Genomic DNA, 5,572 nt, shown 5'->3' with positions numbered 1-5,572 from the left:
AAGTGTGATAAGTGTCTTGTGTTTGAGTTTTGCTAATGAAGATGAAATACGAATGTGTCATGATTTATTGATAATTGTGCTTGGTTATTCGAATGATGTCCGGGCTAAGTCCCGAAGGCTTTGTGCTAAGTGACTATATCCGGACTAAGATCCGAAGGCATTTGTGCGAGTTACTAAATCCGGACTAAGATCCGAAGGCATTGGTGCGAGTTACTAAATCCGGACTAAGATCCGAAGGCATTGGTGCGAGTTACTAAATCCGGACTAAGATCCGAAGGCATTTGTGCGAGGTACTATAACCGGGCTATGTCCCGAAGGCATTTGAACGAGTAGCTATATCCGGTTAAACTCCGAAGGTACGTGATTCGGGAATGAATGAACTTGCTGTAAAAATTTTAGTTAATACGCTTATGAAATGTAACACCCCAAACCCGCCCAGACGTTATGGCGAATCGGCGTGCCACATTGGAGTTGAAAACCCACGCCCGCGTTTTAGTGTTTTAAAACCATATATTTTGTTGAGTTAACAAAGTGTATGGAAGTCGGGCACCGTGTAGGTATCCGAGATAGAGGAGGTGAGCCATGAAGGTCGCTTAAGTACCAAGCTCTTTAATTGGATCCAATCCTAGACATGCCCACAACCATAGCCATACTTTGTCATATCGAGTTTAAATTTGTTTAAGTGGACGTCTTTGATAAATCGATTAATCGTGGTGTTGAGATATTTTTAAAACAAGTATCATTTTGAAAACACGTTCTAAGTCTAGCCCATTTGAATAATTATCAACCGTGTTTAAAGTTATTAAAATTAAAGTAATCCGAAAAGAAATAAAAGAAAAGTTAAAAATGGCCTTATTACAAACCAAAAATAAATAATAAAGGAAATTTAATGAAAACCAACGCTTATTTAAAAGCCCAAAGATGATCACCGTGGCCACTCTAAATCCCCTCCGGCCCAAGTCCCCACATCAAGGCTCACCTGCAAGGTTAAGGAAAGGGGGTGAGTTTGGAAACTCAGTGTACAACAAGCCCCTTTCAGAGCCCAAAACAATAACAGCCTGTTGGGTCTAAGCCCAAATCCAATCTCAAACATGTCTTGGGCCATAGCCCTTTTCATATTTCATATTTCATAACACCTGGTCAAGCCTTTTCAAATTTCATATTCTTGGGCAAGCCTTTATCAGAAACGGTATGGCCCATAGGCCCATTTCAATATCACATGTAATGTCAAATGAAAGAATGCAACCCATTTGGGGAGACTACTCAACCCACCATCCGCTACTCTCCACCCGTACCAACCAACACACCATGTGGGGATTAACTCGACCCACCCCGCCATAACTCTCCACTGGCAGCATAGCTGCTTTATCATATAACTGGAGGCCTAGCCTCTTTTAATAACTGGGGCAAAAGCCCTTTTAATAACTGGGGCATAAGCCCTTTAATAACTGGGGCATAAGCCCTTTAATAACTGGGGCATAAGCCCTTTTGATAACTGGGGCATAAGCCCTTTTGATAACTGGGGCATAAGCCCTTTAATAACTGGGGCATAAGCCCTTTAATAACTGGGGCATAAGCCCTTTAATAACTGGGGCATAAGCCCTTTTGCACTTCCTCCATCCATATAAAAACCCAACCCAATGCATTTATGAACATCTCATGTGCATATCATACATATCATGTGCATATCATACATGTCATGTGCATATCATACATATCATGTTTATCAAAATCCCATGCATTAAGTTCATATATAAACCCTAGGGGTATAATGGTCATTTTGACCTAGGGGCAAAATGGTCATTTTCATATTATAAGGGTAATATCGTAATTTTACAAAAAATTAGGGATTTTTCCATGTTCATCATCAGTTACTAACTATTCATTTGTGTAATCCGCGTTTCTAGCCCACTTTTAACGAAACCGAGTTATTGGGCCTAAAACCCCTAATGGGCCCTACTTAGCCGATTTTGTCATCTAGGCCCATTTAGCCTATATCCATAACAGTATTAACAGTCTTAACATGCAATTTAACATATTTCCGTTTTCTACCAATTTTACCCAAATGGGCCCGAAAGCCTATTGGGCCCTATTTTAGCCCCTCGAGGCCCAACTTACCGTGAACGCCAAAAACACGTCCTTACCGTTTCCATTGTTCCCGATCATCATCTCATCATTCTAACTAACTAGTGAGCGTTCTCTTGCTCACAAGTCCTCGAAATGCCAGAATTTCGGCATTTCGGCTTTTCGGCATTTTATCGCTTTAAGCTATGAAAAAGGGTTCGTTACACACCTGATTTGCGATATTCCTTGACGAGATCTCTTATGCGATTTGTCCTATAATCAACCACTTATAGATTAGACCATGTTATTATTAAACCAAATCGAAAACTACCTATTATCATCACTTACACATTCGGCCACCATCCACAATGGCCCTTGGGTTCATACCTTTACCGAAGTTGATGACTAGATTTAGTCACTCCGATGATCCAAGCTTTTCATACACTCCTCGATCGGTAGCCTTTAATCCTCACTAGCACCAACAAACCAAATAACACCAAAAACCCTTTTAGCCTTAGTCGACAGAGGGGTTTTCAGCTTTTCTTAAACCACAAGATACAAATGGAAAGAAGGTTCAATACTTACCAAGAGATCTACTCATTGAAGAACGTTCCAAATACCTTCCTACCCCATATCCGCTAGAATCCAACTTAAACGCATGTGAGAAAATAGATCTAAATATTAATTCCGAATCACTAAAATATGAAGCTTTGGGTTTTCGAAAATATTAATCTAAGCTATTTAGAGGGTTAGTACACACCTGTTATGGGTTGAAGTTGAAACATTTCCAAAATCAATCGCCTATGATAACCACCACTTGTCACTCAAACTTAACTAATCCAATATCAATATATGTAAATCCTAAGCACATCAGTCATACGGAACATAAGGGCATATTCGTCATTTTACCATACAGGGGTATTTTGGTAGTTTTACAAATTGAGGGTATTGCGGTAATTTCACAAACCAAGGGTATTTTAGTAATTTTGTAAATCGAGGTAAAACAAGAATTACGTAAATCAAGGGTAAAACAAGAATTCTATAAATCGAGGTAAAATGGTAATTCGTAAATCGAGGGTAAAACAGTAATTCGTAAATCGAGGGTAAAACGATAATTATGTAAATCGGGGTAAAATGGTAATTATGTAAATTAGGGTAAAACGGTAATTCTATAAATCGAGGTAAAATAGTAATTACAGAACCGAGGGTAAAACGGTAATTTTGTAAATCGAGGTAAAAGCGGTAATTTTACAAATCGAGGTAAAACGGTAATTCTATAAATCGAGGGTAAAACGGTAATTTTACAAATCGAGGTAAAACAAGAATTCTATAAACCGAGGGTAAAACAGTAATTCGTAAATCGGAGTACTTTGGTAATTTTACAAGTCGAGGGCATTTCAAGAATTGGTAAACTAAAGTATTCTAAACATGGATAACAATACGAATGGGCCTAAAGCCTATTCTCGGCATTAAATGGGCCCACACTCGTGTGGCCCTTTTAGCCCAAACCTAGCCACAGATATGCGATTCACCTAGCCTAGTCCAATATTTACTACACAATCAAACAACTTATCCAATTGGGCCGTAGGCCCATTGGGCCCCATGGCTCCTTTTCTACCATCGCGTACCAAGTAGCCATCCAACAACAAGAGTAGTGATAAATACACACCTGATAGGAGACTGGAGTTAATCCACGCTCCGAGCACTCTTAGCCGACGCCCAACCCAAACGAGCACGCCATACAGCGAAAGGGATCAGCCAAGAAAGGTACATTTACTCTCCTTATGGTTCCCTCTATTTAAAGCCAGCTTTGTATCCACTCTTATGTTAGCTTCCCGATGTGGGATCCCTCCAACATTAGAGTTTAAATTCAACACCAACTCTTGCCGCCCCCTGTTAGTAAAATAAATGCTCCTTGCTTGCCATGGGATTCGAACCTATGCCTCCCCTTAAATGCTCCACACACTACTTGCCACTAAGCCACAAGGCTTTTTGTGTCATATTTTATCCCCAATTAATTATAAGGTCTAAAGGCCAAAGTCCAGGTTCCCTTTAAAAAAAAAATAAATAAATTGCAAGAGCCAAGGCTTGAACCTAGGCTCCCATACAACCTTAATGACACCACAACCACTAGACTACAAGCTTCCTTGTGTCATTTATTTAACACAATAATTTAAAACCCTCATCCAAGCATCCGTGTTTTTTCACTTAATACCAAAATTTTTGCTAAAGCCCAAGTTTGAACCTAAGATTTCTCCAACACTTCTCAAAGCCATTAACCACTAATAGCAAACATTTAATTGTTTCATTTCATTGCACAATTAAATACCTATATACAACCTCCTTACGGACCCCCACTCAAGGCCCAATACTTCTAGGCCCAAATTCGGGGTGTTACATGAAATCCCAACAATGAGGTATGTTTCGTATGTGCTTTGAATTAGTTGAGCCCTTACAAATAAGTATTCGCTCAGTTGATAAATGAGCTACCGGCCTTTGGCTAAGTTGATCTTTGTGTATGAATATAAGGGTTGATAATGTGAAGTAAGTATGATATTGAGAATTTGTGCATATGAAATTATCTGTTTAGCTACATAAATGCTATACTTTGGTTGTGTCTAAATTCATGACTCAAACTTACTAAGCATTAAATGCTTACTCCGTTTCTTTGATTCTCCGTTTTATAGATTTTGGTTCTTCAGCTATCGGACTCGGGATTTTTGAAGTCGAAGTCGCCCACACTATCAAAGCTCCTTTTGGTATATTTTTGGTTGAACTTTGAAATGGCATGTATAGGACTACCCTTTTGTTGTAGGTCATGTACCTTTCGGTTTTGTGTAAATTTGGATAGCCATGCGAAAATGGCTTAAGTATACTTTGGGCATGGTATTATAATCATTGTATGTTGTTCATTAAGAGGTATGGAAATGTTTGGAAACGATTAGCCATTGGGATGGTTAATCATGATCATATTTTGTGCTATTTATGTTTAAGGGCTAGTTGAATCATGGAAACTACGAAATAGGTAAAGCCTACCTTAAAGACAGATGCTGACAGCTGCAGTGACGTGGATTTGAAAAATCACTAAAAATAGTAGGAATGGAATTAAATAGTGAATAAATTATGTAAACGAACCTTGACGAGTCTATTTTCATAGGAGAGTAACGAAATGATCATATGAATAGTATGTTAAGAGATATTTAAGTGTTCGTGAGACAGGGCCAGAACGGTTTCTAGAGTCCCTGTTCCGACTTTGGAAATTCATTATAAATTAACCAGAGATAGTTAGAAGTCATGCCATATATGTACAGATTCCTTTTCGAGTCTAGTTTCTGTAGAAACAAACAGCATCAGTATTGGAGCCTTGTACAGGGAGATATCCAAACCGGAATGCAGGAAGATCAGTGTAGTCGCACCCTGTAACAGGGGAGACATTAACTAATAAAATGTACTAATTGGCCCAACCAAAAATTCTAGAAAAAAATTTGTAGATGTATATATGAGTCTA

General features: G+C 38.8%; 1 long non-coding RNA gene across 1 annotated transcript; it reads right to left on the bottom strand.

Annotated features, from left to right (window-relative positions):
* Positions 1-831: 831 nt before the first annotated feature.
* Positions 832-2,533, bottom strand: LOC128281722 (uncharacterized). The gene is made up of 3 exons (XR_008271984.1): positions 2,452-2,533; positions 2,294-2,337; positions 832-979 (listed from the first exon to the last, which is right to left on the bottom strand). It is a non-coding gene; the product is annotated as an uncharacterized LOC128281722 (long non-coding RNA).
* Positions 2,534-5,572: the final 3,039 nt, after the last annotated feature.

The sequence above is a fragment of the Gossypium arboreum genome, chromosome 10 (assembly GCF_025698485.1).
Source record: "Gossypium arboreum isolate Shixiya-1 chromosome 10, ASM2569848v2, whole genome shotgun sequence".
NCBI classification, from domain to species: domain Eukaryota; kingdom Viridiplantae; phylum Streptophyta; class Magnoliopsida; order Malvales; family Malvaceae; genus Gossypium; species Gossypium arboreum.
This window is presented reverse-complemented; position numbering and strand designations above follow the sequence as displayed.